The 19,780-nt window shown below is 45.0% G+C and overlaps 1 protein-coding gene across 2 annotated transcripts in view; it reads right to left on the bottom strand.

Moving 5' to 3' along the window:
• LOC135394081 (probable G-protein coupled receptor No18) overlaps positions 1-19,780 on the bottom strand; it is a 178,088-nt gene that overhangs the window by 27,260 nt on the left and 131,048 nt on the right. The window lies entirely within an intron of this gene.

The following is a 19,780-nucleotide window of genomic DNA, read 5'->3' as shown; positions in this document are numbered from 1 at the left end:
CAGCCGGCGCCCTATTTTCGAACCGTCTGAATATTAGAGACGCTGTCGGCCTCTTTATTAGCTAGGCCTGCTGATTAATGCTGATTTCTTATCCCCCCCCCCCCACTTTGGTTTCTTGCTAGAGGAGAACTCGCAGTAAACATTTATAAATATTTGCAGACATAGAAGACTAGACAAGAAGACAATATAGAATGGACGTTTTTCACATACGTCGGCTATCCTAGCGGCTCTGCAGCGAACCACGCTCGGAGCGCGTCAAAACAAAGCGCAAAGGATTGAAACCGGTCCGGAGTGGGACCGACGAGCTCGCGCCGTTCGTGCGGCCTCCCCACTGGTCCCCACTTCTGTCGTCCCCATACTGCGCCATCCAATGAAGACGGAGATAACCCTCTCCGGCTCCTCAAAGTAATGCGCATACCCATAAGCCGTTGTGAAAAAGGTTCATTGCATTACATTGAAAAGGAAATATTATGGAGGTTAATTTAGGGTTCTACGGATGGTTGATGGACGCACGTACATAAAAACGCTTACACCTCACTGAGCAACGACCGCTAGGGCTTAATGAAGAAAGGAACGGGCAAAGAAAATGAATGGGTGAAAAGAGTAAAAGAAAAGATACCGTATGCGTTTTCGGGATTACTATGCGTGACCGCTAAGTTTTGAAGTTTTGACGCATAGGATTATTATAACGCATAAATTATTATGTTATTCTGTGTGACGCCACTATACGTCAAAATTTGATGTGGGGCTGGCACGGGTACTTTGGTGGTACTCAGAAGGCCGCTTGTCCAGTGCTGCCAAATCCGACTGCAGCAGATTTCACTGTAACGCTCACGGCATTTCTTAGCATATTCAACACACGTTTTCCGCAGGAATTTTACTTTTAGTTTATGCTAAATCTATAGATTCCATAATTAAAAGCCGTAAAAACTTCGACAGTGTGAGACTTAATAACGGACACACACAGCACAAAGTCCTGCACTGTCAAGGTCTTTACCGCCTATAATTATGGTGGTGGCGGTGGTGACGGCGGTAGGGCTCGCCCTTTTTGGCTTCACAGAGGTGGGCGACGTCACGACTGACGCCCTGGGTGATGAGCGTCCTGGGCCGACTTCTATGGGAACTGTGCCGACATATGTCTGAAAACGTCTGAGGAAAACCCAGGAAAAACCCCAGACAGCACAGTCGGCACCGGGATCCGTACCCGGGCACCTCCCAGTCTCTGACACATCTGAACATCGATCGCTTACGCCAGCCGATCTGCTCTGATGATGTCTAACGTACACAAGTCGGTGCTTCCGGTGTCCCGTCGCACGGTTGAGCACTGCCCATTCCAAACTGCTGCGTAATTGTGGCAAGGGTGTACAAAAATTGACACTTTCTCCTGCAGGTTTCGCCTTTAATCGCCAACAAGCACAAATCCTCTTCCACTCCTTCATATTGCAGAGTTTGTATGCGAGCATGTTCGCAGAGAGCAGAGTTATATTTTGTATTGTTTTTCGAGATAGAGGAGATTAATCTTATTCCGTCACATTATTCCGTATTCGGTACCGTCACATTAAAATGCCACAGATGCGACATGAGGAAGAGAGTCTATTGTTTGTACGAGCATTGTCTGAGTCGCAACGGACAGTAGAACCCAACCAATACGCTGTGATAATCGCACCGACGGATACACAGCTGTGTTCAAAGAGATCTTATTGGTGGCGCATCTGCGTTATATATAAGCTCACGGTCCTCCTGCCATAAGTTACGGTTATTTCCGTAAAAACCAATTGGCTCTCAACGCGTTGCCCTCCGATATACCTCTACTACGAGGCTTGCTAACATACTGGTTTCAGTAGACTTTCCCACTCTGAAGAAATGAAACTATAGACGGAGTCGATATTTAACGGGCACCATCTTTGAGCGTTCTGCAAAAGACGCCGTTTAAATGGATAAGATAAGATAAGTTTAACTGGGGTGTGATGTATTGGAGCTAGGTGGCTGCCCTATAAGGGAGTTTAAATTGATCTTCGGGTAGCCGTACTCGTTTCGGTGCCATTGTAACTTCTCGTCTCTCTCTCTCTCGTTTTTCTTCTTCCTTCTCCACAAATGTTATGGACGGACCTTCACGGCTGTCGACGTATGTGTAGCGCACGTGTAGAATGGTCTAAAATATACAAACAACATTGGCATTTGAGTTGTTTGAGCAAGATTTAATACAATGTGGTATTAACATTTGGTGGCTATACAAGTGGGGTGTTTCATCGCGAAACGAAAAGGTAAAAACATTGGGGTTTTTGCACGGTGCCTTTGCTGAATGCAACGTGAATTGCATAAAATTTGCAACATTATATACAATTCCGACAAAAACACAACATTATGCTTCATCTTAGTGCCCAAGCGATGATATCAAGGACGGCAGTTTTCGTCAGTACAGCGTACTACGTAGCGTACTTCAAGCGTACTTCAGTACGCTACCCCCACCGTCAGCAGGATTGAAAGCGGCCCTAAACGCCAGAAAGTGTATTGGCATCAAAATGGAAGGCCGACCACAGGGGCCGGCTTCCTGTAGCTTCTCAAACATACTGCAAACACATTCTGAACACCAACTCTCGCCCAGCGGCTAAGGAGATTGCTATACGTGTCAATTTCGCCGTGCAACAACAGTCCACGACACCTGAAAGCTGCAAGTGGGATAACAACACGAGGACAGGGACACCTCATAGGTTAACATGAAACTTGCCATTGTTCACCCGAAAGAGAATGTCAGAGGTCATCCAGTGGCTTTGAAACTCAACTGCTCCAGGTAGCGCCTGCTCCCTGCAAAGAACTCTTGGAATACCGGCGTTAACAAGCCAAATCACCTCCTGCACAATGCCGCTCTGTTCCGCGCTCACTCGTCGACAGCAGGAAATACCCGCCATACGGCGTCACATGCGGCCACAAAACTGCGCATTTCACGGTGCGACACGCGCTCATGCCTTCTATGGTTGCTATATGCGTAGCGTATATTGCAGGCTTGTACACATTACTTGAAAAAGGTAAGTGTTTACCGTTACTATTACTCTGGTGGCCAAAATCATTGTTTACCGTTACAAATCACTCAGCTAAAATTATAGTAGAGTAACGGCTAAAAAAAAAAAAAAATAACGCGTTCCTTTGACCCGCTTACACGTACCTTGACCCGCTTCGTAGTATTAGAGATCGTTCCTTTGAACAGGATAGGAGCAACAACACTTTCTTATGAGCTTTTCTTTATGTAAACACATTATTCATTTAAACAACACGTTGTTTTCCTCTTTTCTCTCCATCAGCATGAACGTTTCCGAAAAGCTGAAGCCATGGCGATAAATGAGGAGAGCATGGCAGTGTCGAAGAGACTCACTCTTAAAAATGAACTTCACCGCATAGCACGCTCATAGCCAACCATCATCTCGAATGATATCGTTATCTCCCCTGATACGTTGAAAACTGGAGGCGTACGCCTTTTTTGTGACACTTATGCGGTTCATAATTGTCACAAAAAAGGCGTACGCCTACCGTTTTCAACAAATCAGAGCAGATAACGATATCATTTGAGATGATGGTTGGCTGGGAGCGTGCTATGTCGTGAAATTCATTTCTAAGAGTGCAGGACAATCGCAACTACGAACCCAGTGTTCCAAACGGCCTCTTTGTGGGCTGACGTCCCTGTTCCCCTATTCCCACTTCGCCTAATTCGATTTCTAGGACGCCGAATTAAAAATGCGAGACGGGTGGTTGTCATTAGGCGAAATGGGACTGTCGTGCCATCTCATTAGGCGAAATGGGACTGTCGTGCCATCTCATTAGGCGAAATGGGACTGCCAACAAGTGGGCGTTACTATCACTGATTGACGTCAGCAGGGAATAGCTACGCCTCTGTGCGCAAGTCTGAATGCCTCACCAAGTTCTAATCAGTTGTCGCGATAAATGACCTATAACGCACTGGTTTACCCTCACCTCACATACTGTCACCTAGTTTGGGGAACCACAACGCAAACAAATCTTGAAAGGTTAGTTTTGTGTCAGAAGAAGGTACTTCGTCACATAGCAAACGTTCCCTTTTTACATCCAACAGGATCCCTCTTCGCGAAATTTAGCATAATCAGAATTGTGGATCTCTATAAGTACCGTATGTCCATTACATATGCAAGTTCAGTAAAGCAAAATAATCACATCTTTCTAGCCCTAGCCAATTTAACCATGAGATTAACCTCTTATTCACTACGCAACAATGAGCCCTACTTCACACCGTGTGCACGAACTAACTATGGCTCACAGTTGGTTTCATATAATCTTCCACGACATATTAATTCCCATATCCAAAACAACATTAACATCAGCTGTCTTTCAATTCGCTCAATAAAGGCCATGTATGTTCACTAGGATAGTCATATTATTTCGTGTGTTCTCAGAGCTTTTTTGTTTTATGCATCTTAATGCATTGTGTTCATTACCATTGTCTAACTCCGTGATTCATCTGGTTTGCTATTTGTCATTGCTGTTCGCTTTGCATTGTCTGGTTTGCTGTTTTGTCATTGCTTTATCTGTCGAGTGTACAAAGGGGGGTCAGACCTCGTCAAGCTGCAGTTTTTGCAGCTTTTTGTCTGTATCCCCCCACCAAGTGTCATTGGTGAAATAAATTATTATTATTATTATTATTAAATACAGGGTGTTCCGAAGGACTTAACGATGCGGTTCTGCATGAGAACCAGGCCCGCGGGGCCTGTGGCCTTTCCCTGTGTGCCTCGAGGTGTGTGTATATATTTTCCGAGTCAGTACTTCAAATGAAAATGTCGAAATATCACTTGTCTTCTCGGTGACGCCAACCTATAGTATAGCCTTTTCGGGAAACTCGGCGGAGGCTTATAAGTTGTAAGTAGTCTGTAAGTTGCGGTTGCCCCGCCTGGATCCCGTATAATTGCTCATCGGACATTTGATCACTCCCTCAAAGACTCATAATGCCGACAAATGCTCACCCAGCCCTGTCATTCAACTGTTGTTACTTTATTTTTCATACTTCGTTGCATATATAGCTGTGAAATTATTTCCATAAATATATTTCGTTATTAGAAATGAACTCAACTTTCAAAACCTAATTGCATCTGAGCTTGATTCTTAAAGCCCGTTTCAAATTGTTTCTGCATAGCTCTCATGCAAATCCAAATAGAGTTGTACACGCTTAGTAAAAATGACGACTGCCACCTTTTATTGTTTCACATATGCATATGCATATTCTTGTTTTGTTCAATGCATATCATGAATACTTCAGTGACGGACGGTGAGAAGCGTATTTGCGTAGCCTTACGGAATGACTTTATAGCTCATTTTTATAGGAAGTGGGAATACCTTGAGCGCTTGAACCTGAGAAAGGCCATTGTGGGGTTCATGCCTCCAGGACGTCAATGAATGAGCCAGAAATTTCGTTTTTGACAACGCGGCCAGGAGGGAAATAACTTGAAGTCGGCGAACAAAGGCTGACTTCATACGTAGACGCTGTCGGGCATTGTGCTGAACAATGTGGTTGAGCTATCTTCGTTACCCTTTAAAATTGTGTTCGGCTCCTTCAGGCTTGGTGCATGCCTATGTATATGCGAAAGCTTCGCGTGTGAAAACTTTGAATGCAATACAACATCCCTGTTAAACAACGGGAATCCGTTTTCCTGTTTGTGCGTGAGCCATATTGCTTAAAATGCGATCTTCAATGATGATCAAGCACAGGCTGCAACAGAAAAAGAGAACCGCCTTCTTGCTTCACGTGACACGCCTCAGTAGGCGAAATGGGACCCCGCGCAGTTCCGGGTGAGGGAACATGGTGAGGGAACATGGCGAGGGATAGCGAGATAGTCTGATAAAAAGCATTAGGCGAAATGGGAATAGGCGAAGTGGGAAGACACGCTCTGTGGATCCCCTCCCCTAGGCGTTGACCTTTGAGGTCTTCACAATAGAAGAGCTCACCCGGTGGAAATTCTTGGAAATTCCAGGTGGTTCACTATGTCCGAAGCTTGACCTACTGCACACACAGCAGGTTGTGGTCGGAAAGGATAAGGTGTCCCCAGGTACTCAAAATGCATGTACGGAAACCTATTATTACAATGACCTCCACTCATGGTAGTGGAAAGCAAAGCAGACATAGGAAAGGCTGTGATGGAGCCTGTGGGTTGGTTTCGTATATGAATGAGGCTTAGTCGAACAGTAAGTATGGCGGGCTAGAATCCTTCTAGCCCGCCATACAGTAAGCGATTGCTTGTAACCGATTACTCAAAATTGTAATCAGATTACTTGAGAAATTACTTGCTCGGAAAACTTTACTCGCAAAATTACTCGGGAGAGTAATTGATTACTAGTAACGCAACTACTTGTAACGCGTTACGTACAAGTCGGGTATATTGATAAGAAGCAGGCTTCGCTGCCTTGGGTATACAGGGTGTCTCAGTTAAATCCCCGGGCTAAATAATTCGCGAACGGGTGCACCAATCGAAGAACTTTCTTTTTTACAAGTACCTGTCCGATACCACCTACAAGCTGCGAACCGCGTGAATAAGTGGGAGGCGCTCATTATTTACATAAAAATTCAAATGAGTTGCTTGAAAAACATAACTTCTAGAGCAGGGCGCGGTCGGCATTAAAATGGATACTGCGCCTTTTGGGACCTTCAGTGGACACCATTTACAGAAAAATCTGCTACCGAAGCGGATCATATGTTGCAGTAATTAATTGGTTTCGGTTTACATATTTTTGTCGCGGCTGGTAGCGGTGAAGCGAAAAAGGACGTTCTTCCACTCCCTTATCCACCAGTGAATTACGTGTTCGTGAGCTTACTTCGCAACGGGGAGTGCTGGAGAAAAAATAACAGCGTCAAACAGGCTACGCCAGTCCCCGCCCCGCTTATCTGACTGATATGCGCCCTTTCTCTGTTATGATCGCGCGGACGAAACACAGTTAATCACATAGTATCTTGGTACCACATGCTTTCCATTTTTTCTTCAGCACTCCCCAGAACACGTAATTCATTGATGGATAAGGGAGTGGAAGAGCGTCCTTTTGCGCTTCACGGCGACCAGCCGCGACAAAAAAATGCAAACCTAAACCAATTAATTACCGCAACCAATCACCCGCTTCGGTGGCAGATTTTTCTCTAAAAGGTGTCCACTGAAGGTCCCAAAAGGGGTAGTACGCATTTTAATGCCGACGGCGCCCTGCTTTAGAAGTTATGTTTTTCATAAAACTCATTTGAATTTTTATTTAAATAATGAGCACCTCCCACTCATTCATACGGTGCGCAGCCTATAGGTGGTATACGACAGATACTTGTAAAAAAGAACGTTCTTCGATTGGTGCACCCATTCGCGAATTATTTAGCCAGGGATTTAACTGAGACACCCTGTATAAGGGCATAAAAACAAAACTTCTAATGGTAAAAGTACGTCCACTCACATGCCATGGTCTTGTCAGCAGAATCGTGGTACGAAAGAAAACCAGTGAATTCGGTGGCAACGGTTTGGATAAATGTGCGCATAAAGCAACGCTACATTGTCGTCCAGCGCGCACAGTAAACAGACGACGAAGACCTTATACGCTACAGACCAAAGGAATCACACTACGTTAGCCGGCAGACTCAAAACTGCACAATGCTACACAAGGTAAAATAACAATGCGCTTCCATAACACAATAGGTGCAGCCACAGCGGTTACCTGGAAGTACACGGCGAACGCAGCCCATACAACAAATGTCGAATAATTTCACCTACGACTGGCGGCTGAGATGACGTTCCCTTTGGGTATAATTGATTGGAGTCTCGAAGAATTGACATCGTTAGCAACATTCGAAATTCAATCTACCTGAAGTGCAACAGCGTAAATGCTGGACCGGAACTAGTCGTCTCTAATTCTGTTTAGAATGTGTGCGTTGCCAGCTGCTTCTGTTCTGCGTCTGTTATTGTCTTTCTTTTGCTTACGGATCATCATCAAACGCAAGTCATGTTGAATGAATATGATTCGCAATAGAAGTAATTAGCTCTTGAAGATGAGATTGTCAGCAGGCTTTCTGGCTCTATTTTTTCACCCACAAACGCGTATTGGTGTAGCCAGTTCTGACTGCCATGCTTTACAACAGTGGAGGGATATTCTATACGTTTATTTCTGGTGACTAGATGCAATTGAGACTTCTTGATTATTTCACTATAATAAATAACGTTTCATTAAGCGTAATTTAACTAATATAGCGCAATTAATTAATACCATGGTTTTCCAGAGTTGTGGATAACTGGGTACAAGTAACACCGTACCGTAACTAAGCTACTTTTAACTTTTAGCTTAACTCGCTGCTTTTGAGCGCCAGTAACTCCTTGAGGAGCTAGTTCTTTTTTTAGGTAACTTTGTCGAAGTAATTTGGGGTAAGCTCACGTTCTCTTTCTTTGGTTCCTGTCTACAAAGATCGCGCGCGGCGTCCTCCCTCCCTAATGAGACGACAGTCACGTGCACGTATGCGAACGGCGTGCACGTGGCTGACCAGTTGTTGAGCGATGACCGCTACAAATTCTGTTTTTGGCCGTGCATTAGGACACTCGGATGACGTTCATCACAGATGAGTATTTATAAATAATATCAAGTATTTCAAGTATTCTTTTGAAGTATTTATTCTAACTATTTATTTATAATGTGCCCATGAGCGACGTGCACAACAGAATACAAAAGGCAGAACAAGAACCCGAAAGCAAATCAATAATAAAAAAGGTTATAGTGACAGTGGGCACTGAGTAGTAGGATTAAAACTTGGCGCCGTTATACGAAATGTTGTTTTTTTTATTCCGTGTTAGCGTCGCGAAGCAACTGTGGCTATTGAACTCATTGAACTAAACTAAACTTTCAATGCCTGCTTTGTGCTCAGTTCAAGACCCTTATTACGACATCTAAATCATGAAATGCCTCCCTAAAGAGCCACATAAAGGTAGGATGCTTTCGTCATATCCTATATTGGTATACTTTGCATATATCAAAACTATTATGAAACGTCTTGCACCGCCCATTGTGAGATCAGACCTAAATGAATTATAGCAGGGTCAAGAAGTAAAAACTGCATATTATGTATGTAGCAAGTAACTTAAAAGTAACTCTTTACTTCGACTTAGATTTACTTTTTTTACTTTTACTTACTTTACAAAGTAGCTTAGAAACAAGTGCAAGTTTCCCAAGCCTTCCGTCGTCTATACCTGGGATATATATGTATTGACATCATGGTGGTGTTGCGATGAATCTCCCCACTATCCAAAGCCAAAAATAAAGTTGTTGTTGTTGACATCATGGTGGAAGACCAGCCATATCTCTTGGCTGGCTCCCTTTAACGCAACAAACGGTTGAATGCATCCGGTCCTGGCCTGTGCCTTATTATCGTCGTTTTGTTCCTCACTCCGCGGATGTGGCTCATCGCGGCTGCTCAACAAAGCACGTGCCTGTCATTGAGCACCCGCTTGCAAACAAGCAAGCAAGCATTCATTGCTCTGAAATCCTGCCTAACGAAGCCCCCTGCAGTTGCGTTCCCCCTAAATTGCGGCTATTTTTTGCTGTAGCATAGAAAAGTCATACTTACATGGAGGAGACATTTCGTGCGAAACTTCATTGCAACAGTGTTAGATCAAATCCAGCGTGTGTTTGCGAATGTATGTTCGCAAAGGTCATGAGCGTCGTCTAATGGGCAACCTTAACAACAGGTGTGAGATTGAACTGACGCTGCAACCGTAGAAAAAGAAACAGCCCATACAAGCTAGATATCTTAGTACGGCGCAGTATCTTAGTAGTCGGTCCATATATATATATAATTGGCGGAAGTCAGAATGCTTCAATTATTCCGAAGCTGACGTTGGAATGCACGTCTCTGTCCACCGTCAGAGCAAGATAACGACGACTATTATAATTTTGAAAGAGTTGACATCTCCTGACTGACTGTGAATAAGACAAAGAAAGGTGTGAAAAAAGGAATCAGATAAAACAGAAAGAAGCAGAAAATAACGCTACCTGAGCAGTGTATACACTCTTTTAAAAATAAACTTCATGGGTACAATACAGGCTCCGCCTCCCGTTTCCAACAAATCAGGGGCGAGAACGTTGCCATTCGGGATGATTGTTGGCTAGGAGCGTGCTATGTGTTGAAGTTCCTTTTTAAGGGAGGTACCCGGGTTCGACTCCCGGTGCCGGCTGTGCTGTCTGGGGTTTTTCCTGGGTTTTCCTCAGACGCTTTCAGACATATGTCGGCACAGTTCCCTTAGAAGTCGGCCCAGGACGCACATTCCCCTGGGCGTCAGTCGTGACGTTGCCCACCTCTGTGAGGCCGACGACGGCGATCCCCTTCATCATCACACCACCACCATCCTTTTTAAGAGTGTAGGTGTAAATAAACAAATTCAACGATAATTTCTCAATTGACGCGCTTTGCCGTTCAGCGTACTAAAGGCGTGGAAAATCGTACTTTCGAACTCGGGAAGAAGATGGATATTGGAAGTAGTCTCCCCCTCCGATAGTGAACATATAAAAAGAAACCGCCGGCAGGAGTTCACTCTTCTCGAACTTAGCCGAATTTCCCACATACCAAATAATGCCTATAAAACATCATTCTTGCTGGGCTTGCCCTGCAGACCTAGGTGTTCCACGTTTTTGTTCTTTCTGTTTGTCACTAAATAAACTGAAACTGAATTCTTCACTAACACTTCGACATTGCCAGACCTTGATCTTGACACACGTCGAGGTTTCCGCGACACGGCGATAAAATGGGTCATGGTGTGTCTGACCTTTGAACAACGAACTTCTTTTTTTTTTTTTTTCATTCCGTGTTAGGCCAGCCCGCGTGGCGTAGCGGTTAGGATGGGTATAGGGATGGTCGCCCTACACGCCCAAGCTGGTCGCGCGTTCGAGTCCCGACACCGGCTGTGCTGTCTGAGGTTTTCCCTGGGTTTTCCGGCAGGCTTTCCAGACGAATGCCTGGACAGGTCTTCCTGAAGTCGGCCCAGGATGCATGTTAATTCCCCCGTTCCCCACTCCCTTCCTGCTGTAAGCTCTCCACCTGTCCACGTCCGTGCACCGCTCATAGCCACAGTTGCTTCGCGGCGCCAACACGGAATTAATAATAATAATAATAATAATAATAATAATAATAATAATAATAATAATAATAATAAACAAGCATTCTGTGTTAGCACCACTGTAGCTATGGACGGCTTACAGACGTGGGCAGGTGGAAAGAGGACAGTTGGAAAGAGAGGAGGACAGGAGGTTAGTATGCGTCCTGGGCCGACTTCAGGGGGGGACTGTGCCGACATCGAAATGAAGCCTGACGACCAGGCAAAACAGCTACGGTGACAACTGCTGCCTTCTAGCATTCACCTCCCTCTAGCGTCTAATTCCCCACCCCTGAACCTTGCACAATACGGACCGGCGCCCGCTTGAACGCTGAGGCCATTCCTCAGCGCTGTGCTCCGTAGCTTCGGTACTGTTTTTTGCACACGGTACTGTTTTCGACGCTTTTCTCTTTCTTTTAGCACTGACAAAGCTACGAAGTACAGCACTGAGCCTCAACGTTCGTGCAAGCGGGTCCAGATATCTTCCTTCTTTACAGTTCCTCAGCGAAGTTTTCAAGACAGCTGCAGGATCAAGTGAGCCGTTACGAGAGCAACACTGCATGCTCCAGTGCTTCCAAAGCAAATCAGCGATCAAAGCGTTCGAAATTCGAAGAGTTTCATTGCTTCTTCCATCGTAACGATATCAGACTTTTTTTTTTATAATGAGGCACTAAAACGCTTTGGGACCATAAAGAAATAAAGAATCGCCACTGCGCTCTGCGCAAAACACTGTTTTGGTTCTGGGCGTGCGCGGTAAGGACCCTCATTTCTTTAGGGCCAAACATCCTCTTAAATCTCATTTTGGGCATCTTGAACACGATCTAAGCGCCGACAGAATCAAACTAGCTTCGAGACGACCGTGACAGATACCGTACCTATATTGTGTGGCATGTCACGAACCGACAGCAGATACTTTGAGGCTGACGTTCTTCGAAAGAAAAATATCCCGTAGCATTGAATTACTCAAAGAACTTGAGCGACATCCACGGGCTGTACAGATGAAATGTTTATTAAAAAACGTAGAGCAGCTATTACAGGGAATGAAAAAAAAAATCACCAGTGAGTGTGGAACAATACCAGCGCAGATAATAAGGAACCCTATCATTGCGAAACAAAACTAGAAGCCCACAGTTTTCTACAATTGGACTTGAAATTCAAGCTTGGATGCTGAATAATTTAGTTTTTTTTTTAATTTTTTGGTCCCCGTACTGTCTACACAACGAAGAAGACAAACAATTGCGGCATTGCTATTTGGACATTGGTGTTGAAAGCAGCGACACTGTCTCGTTTGTAATACTCGTAAACTCAGTTTACACCGCATACGCTCTCCTATGGAACCTCACACGCGCGTGTGTCGGCGAGGAAAAACAGACTGAAGGTTTTTGAAAACCCGGGAGCGGTCCCCGCGGACTGTAGTCGTAAACGCCAGAGTACACGGAGCTTCCTTCCAGAGCCGCTGTAATCACCGGCAGTGAAGTGACAGCTGCGTTAAAGGACATCTCGGCAAACGCCATTGGCGTCTTTTATGGACCTCGAGCTTCGTCTTACGACACATCTATGTGCCTTTGGGGAAAGATTACAGCCGGTAGCGTAGATACACAGGTGCACGCGGGGAGGCAAAGGCTCAGCTTTGATAACATCCATGAGTTGACCTTTCCGCGAAATACCGCCGAGTGTCAAGGCCACTAACGTTTAACGTTACCAACAGTAAAAAAAAAAAAGAAGAAATATGACAGCACTACAAAAAGTGTATTGGCATCAAAATGGAAGGCTGTCATCTCAGGGGTCGGCTTCCTGTAGCATCTCAAACAGACTTCCTGAAACACATTCTGAATACCAACTCTCGCCCAGCGACGACGGCTGTTCAGAGACGTGTCAGTTTCGCATTGCGTACGCGTGCATTCGTATTGCCAAATCCAGGATGGACGCTGTATTGTCGTCAAGCAGGAGAGCTACATATGGAGGTAGGGTACTTTACAAAAACAGGAACACAAGAAGCGCACTATACTGGAAGGCAAGGCAGGAAGCAAGCATGTATTGCCATCAAGCATATGTATTGTCATCAAGCAAAGGAAGGTACGGCGCCTGCGCTGTGACCGTACATGATTTGGGTGCGACGCAACTTGAAACTCCACTATAGGTTGCCATGCAGAATGCAGAAACACGGGTGCCGCCTACCGAAGCCGTTCAAATCACTGTACACTTTGTTGTGCATTTCTGAAACGAGCAGTTGCGTCCAGGAACGGCCGGAAGCGTCTATTGGTCAACTAAGTGACGTCACCAACGACGATCGTGTCACATGATTTGCTCAGCTCTCCATTTTCTCCCCCTCTCGTCAGCCTGTCAGCTGCGTTCCGTGCGGTTCCGTGTTCCTCGAAAGCGTTTATGGGCCGTTAGCTTCCATCAGCGATCGTTTATGGGCACCCATCTATCGCCTTTTGTCTTATACTGTATAATGTTAAGGAAGGGTTCGTAGCACCACAGTTTACAAAAGAGAACTCCAGTGCCAAAAACAGCTGTACGGAGTATAATCAGCCTGTACATCAAGGCACAAATGTGTCTGTCCCCATTATGCACGTGTTCAAACAGATCAGAAGCGTACTGCTGAATGTAGTGTGTAAATTAGCCAAATGATTCTTTATCACAGGAATAGCACTGCATGATAAAGCGTGGAACGACAGCTACAACACTGGTGGAAAAGAGAATATAACACTAATGTTTGGCTAACTTCATGGCATAACCAGAGTTTTTGAAGAACACTGCTCCATATTTGAAGAATAGGATCTGTACAGTAGGTTTTAATGCCTTAGAATGCTTCTTTCAATAAATACTTCTGTTGCATTTCTATGACCCAGTATACATTGTCCAGTATATTTCTTGAAAGAATCCTCAGCTTGCATTATTTATTTATTGATGCATTATGCAAGTAACTCACCTTAGTATAGAAATTATTTTGATCAAAATGACGTGTTAACTTCTTTTGCACACTGCATTGGTTATCGCATCACCATTTCCTGCTCACAAATTCTACATTTCATTCATTCCATTTCATTTCAATTTTTGTCTCTACATTTTGTACAAGAAAGGTAACTAGGAAGTGAATGTCATAAAAAGGAAGACATGGATTGAATGGACAAAAGAAAGGACATAGATTTTGGCACATGGGACTGCCACAAGGATTTCACTTCATTCCTCGCACCATCCAGATGCCGTTCAGCGTATATTATATATATATGGTTCTGCATAAACATGTGCTGCATGCTAAAGCCCTTCAACTTAATTAGGGAGATATTTTCGGTCAGATATAATAAGCATGATGCTGTGTTTCGGTCTTTCACAAACGAGATATGTGTTTTCAATGAAGATCAACGGGGACACAATCAAGTGATGATCGCGCTGACAGGGTCGTTGCCTCCGCAAATTTGTACAGGTTAACTTTTTTGTATACGATATGGAGGTTAGCTGAAATACGACATCGATTACGTACGTCTGGGGCACTGATGCCGTAGCAGCTTTCAAGGAGTCGGATTAATATTAAGCTACAGTCAAGTAAATCGAATGCAAGAAAATCGAGGCAGTTGGGAGATTGATCACTTTTGCGTCTCGGACTTGAGCGCGAACATTTTATCTCGCGTAGTTACACATACACCTCTCACACACAACACCTCGCTGGATGATATGTCTCCCATATCACATCCCACACCCCATCAACGGATAATTTTCATAAACACGGCGCCCGGCTCACACAACCAAAACGCACCTGGAATGCCAAGGAGCCGACAGCTGTCTTGGCTCGAGAACCACTTGCGTCTTTCCATGTGCATCTCACAGCAAACGTCGCCGCGTCCACTCACAATAGTGATACTTTCGATTAACACAATGATTACGTCAGCCAGGCACACGAATGGGAGCGCAGCGCTGGCGATTGTCTCCGAGGTCACCTGCTTGGAGTTCGCGTCCCAATATTCTAGATGAAAAGCCCTCGGTAAATACGCCGACTTTCGCTTACCAGTGTGAGTTCTGACGCGACCATGTCGCTTGGAACACGGTGTTACGCTCCTGGATGTACGAACACGTCCGACGCAAACCAGAAACAACATTCCACAAACCGATCACAGAGCAGACGCCGTCGTCTAGTAGGTAGATTTCGGGAACCGGATCGGTGCACGCGGTCGATCGGTCGGTTGGTTCGTGGTCCAGTGGCAAAGAACCGACAGGAGACTCGCAAAAAAGAGTTTTCGGGAACCGAAGGAAAACAACCACCGCGATACGTGTGGCGCCATCTCTCGTTAAGAATAGAAGGAAAATATTTTTTCGATGCATAGTATTCTTTCACAGAACTATAATAAGCGTACTCCCACACGCATATTCGACCGACAAGATATTGAACAATCTACGAAATGGAACGTTTGAGAACAGTTATAAGTCACCACAGCATCGCCACATGGAACGGCATTCAAAATGGCGGCAGTGGTCTTTTCCGATGTTTTCCACGGCGAGTTTCTGACCTTTAGTCTGACTAACGATGAACCAAAAATACCAACACACCGGGAGGTTTCCGAGGAACGAAACTTTGTGAGGAACCATTACGCCATCCAAGGAATACTTGGCTGCTGCCAAGTAAATGGAATCCATCGCGTCGCCGGTGGCCGTGTTTCAGCATCGTTGAGGAGTCCCCGAAAGAGAACGATCGGACCTCGAAGCGGCCAGGAAGATCGCCGCGCGGGAAGGATAATCCCCACGAGGTAAAGCGCATGCGCGTCTCTCCCTTCTCTCCCAACTGATCGTACCGGGTGTGCTCAACCGGTCCCGAAAACTCTCTTGTATTTCTGTTCACCTGCCGGTCGGTCGGTCGCCAAGGCTACCAAGGTCCCTCCAGCCGCTCCATGATTGGTCTTGTCCGCGCCAAAGCGCGCTCACTGATTGGCCTTGTCCAGGCGACGTTTCCAGAGAGAGAATCCCGGAATACTCTCAATATGCGTCGTCGACTCTTGTAATGTGTTACATCAAACTGCACAGGAACTAGACCACCAATTGGCGTAGGATTTTCGGCGCTATTATCAGTGACGAAGGCGGAATAAAACGGCACTATAGTGTCGGAATCGACCGGGACGGATGCCATAGTTCCTTTAATTAGCAACCATGGCTACGTTTAGCCCTGGTCAGTTTCGGGTGGTGTGTCAGGGCCAGAAAGTTTAAGGAATAAAAAGTACAAGAGCAGATCAAAAAGAAGCTCCCGTCGCTGGTGCAGCGTTCTCGTCTTTTGAATGAGCACGCGATCGTGAAACATAATCAAAGTTAAGCACCTACGCGCACAGGCACCGATTCCAAAAATAGTGGGACGAAAGTCTATGCTTGTACTGGAATTTCACCAGATCACCATCCTGTATGGACCTTAACAGCCTCAACTAGACCCAAAGTGGATAGAAACTATAAAGATCTTCGTTATTCGTTGACAGTACCCACAGACCCTTGGTGGGATCCCTCATTAAACCTATTCGAAATCTCGAACTAAATTCTGGCCCGCTTGCACGAACACTGATGTCCTCAGTAGCTTCCGTAGTGCTCCAGGCTGCGATACTGTCCTCAACGTGGTGTCCGCCCTTTTTGTCGAACGCCGTTTCATCGACGCCTGACCAAGATTAGGTCAGGAGAGCCTTTTACGTATTTCACATGTTGCCGCAAGAAAGAGTGTCGGCCACCGATTCGTTGAAACACCGTTCGATGAATCGCCGTTCGATGAAACGTCCATAATTCGACGAAATGACGTTCCTTCCAGAGTAGTAGGCTAAGAGCCTTGGGACGATGTAGAATTTAGTTGCGCAAGAAACGTCAGAGTGGGAAGCAATAAGGAAGAACACAAGCGGTTCAAGTGTTCTTCTCTACAGCTGTTTCAACAACCATTGAATAATGGCATCTAGTATACTACGTCTCAACAACAATCGGACGCTTGCTGTTTCTTTTCCTTCTTCTTCAGAAAAGTATTTTCTATGGAGACCTCAGGCCTGGCTTTTTGTGAAACGCACGCATTTCGAATTCACGGTTGAGCCATTTGCAAAGTGGAGCACTGGATGCAACCAAAGTAAGAAAGTATAAATTCCTACACAAACTTCAGTTTCGCGTGATGATCTAGCGTGATGCTAAGGCCCAGTTTCACCAACGCTTGATTAACACTTTAACGGAGATCAACGGTCCCTGAACTTGAATTTAACGCTTAACTGTGCGTCACAAAAGGTAGTTATTGTTAGTGAAACATTCTTCACATCACCAACTAACGCTTGCAAAAAAGAATTAGACGTTCAATTCAAGTTTTAGCAAAGCTTGATCTCGGTTCAAAGTTAACCAGCGTTGTGAAACCGGGCGTAAGTGTTTCATTGCAGCCTTTCTCAAACTAGTGCTGAACATTTCTGCTCAGCATGCCTCCCGGAATTCAAATGACACACGAGCACACCCTTGTTATTTCCTTATCAAAACACATTCCTCGGTCGCTCTCGCGGCCACGATATTACTTCCATAAAGGCACGCATGAGACGCATATGACAGCAAAAGCAGGAAAAATACATATATAAAAAAATAACACATACTGTCGTACGATGTCCCAGCCGTAACATTCCATTAAAGACGTACCTTTAAGCTATACGAAGACAAGGGTAAATTTAAAATTATGTTCTCAGCTAGTACAGCACAAGCACTTATCGAGGGTTAATGTTCTCATTACTGTAATGTGTGAAATATATGGAATGGTTTCGGGACATTCCCGAGAGCTCTTCCTCCTACTTTCGTGTGGCGTTCGCGTTTCCCGTGACGTTCCTGCATCGATGAGTCTTCCTTTGAATTGTTAGCATAGCGGCCGTCGTTCGCCTCACACATAAGCAGGACGCCCTTGGAGAGCTGTTCTTGGAGAGTTGTGCAGACACCGACTAGCTTCGATAACGTCTGCAAGCTTGTTCTTCACAAACGTGTCTCCAGATATCGAGTGCAGGAAAAGGGCAGGAACATGGACATTTGTCCAGCAGTGGATCCGTTTCATCAGGGCCGTGAGCCGTCGACCGATGCGAACTAACCTCGTACTATATCTAAAAAATACTCGCTAGTGATGAACAATAGTTAATCGTTTCATTAGTACAAACCTTTACGTTTCCTCCAGACTTGTTCGTAGCGCGTTACAAGTAATTGCTCTTACTAGTAATCAATTACTTTTCCGAGTAATTTTGCGAGTAATCGATTAGATTTTCGAGCAAGCAATTTTCCAAGTAATCCGATTACAATTTTGAGTAATCGGTTACAAGTAATCGATTACTTTTCGACTAAGCTTTACTGATACACGAAACCAACCCACAGGCTCCATCATAGCCTTTCCTATATGCTTTGCTTTCCACTGCCACGAGTGGAGGTCATTGTAATAGTATTCCGCACATGCATGTTGAGCGCCTGGGGACACAACGCATTTGAACTTTGGAAGGAGATCCACGGGGAGGTAGTTCAGAATACTGAGTTCGTAGCTGCGATTGTCCTTCCTCTTCCACACTGCCATGTCGACTATCTGTCCTGATTTATCTCCGTGGCTTCAGCTTTTCCAAAACGTTCAGGGTGATGGAAAGAAAAAACGAAAACAATGTGCTGTTTAAATGCATAATGTGTTTGCATAAAAAAAAGCTCCTATCCTGTAAAAAGGCGACGAAATTCCATTTCATTAAGCGGATCAGGTACGTGTAGTTTCATCGACTTTAATAAGTCATTATTATCGAAAGTAACGGCAAAAGTAACGCGTTACTTTTTTAGCCATCACTTTATTACATTTTAGCCGAGTAATTTGCAACGGTAAAAAATTACTTTTGCCACCAGAGTAATAGTAACGGTAATCAATTACCTTTTTCGAGTAACGTGTACAAGCCTGGTTTCTTCTCATTGGGTCGTCAGGTGACTTTGCAGCAGTAAACAGCAAGTGACACACATCACTTTGGGACGCTCCAATTTTGTCGCTGTTTTGGATGGTGGGACATTTGTATACAGTGAACCCTCGTTAATACGACCACCACCGTTCCCTCTGATTTGGTCATAAAGCGAATTGTCATACTAACGAGAAACGCACAATCCACTGACCTCAGAGACCGTTTCGTTCCGGCCATTCTTAGGCCCAGATCAGCAGCAGCAGCACATTGTGACCTGGTCTCGGCGTCACTGCTGTTTAAGCACTACAGTGCTTTAGGAGCCCGAAAAGCAGTATGGATAATTTTGAGTTCAACAACATCAGGAGTCATCCCAAACTTTGGCGCCCTACTTCAACACGTGTCACCCTCCGCATGAGTACGTGGTGACTTCTCCCTGGGGCTACTCTGAGGGCCATGTGACGTGGTCTTAATAACGAGATGCTAATACACGTGTTTGACCCTACTTGTGACAACCATCGTGGTCATAGCCAGAAAAGCGGATTGTCATGGTAACGAGATGGGTTTACATGGCGGGGGAACGGTTGCCGAGAAAAAGTGTGTGTAAGTGTCATAAAGTGAGTATGTCAGATTATAGGGGGTCATATTAACGAGGGTTCACTGTACTGGACTGTCCAGCGTCGGTGGTGCAGATTCGTTTCGTTACTTCTCGTTTTGCCCGCCGATATAGGAATACGATCCTGTAGAAATTTTGGGACAAAAACACACGAACAG

This window comes from Ornithodoros turicata, chromosome 5 (assembly GCF_037126465.1).
Source record: "Ornithodoros turicata isolate Travis chromosome 5, ASM3712646v1, whole genome shotgun sequence".
In the NCBI taxonomy this organism is placed as follows: domain Eukaryota; kingdom Metazoa; phylum Arthropoda; class Arachnida; order Ixodida; family Argasidae; genus Ornithodoros; species Ornithodoros turicata.
Note: the sequence above shows the minus strand (reverse complement) of the source record. Positions and strands in the feature narration are given on the sequence as shown.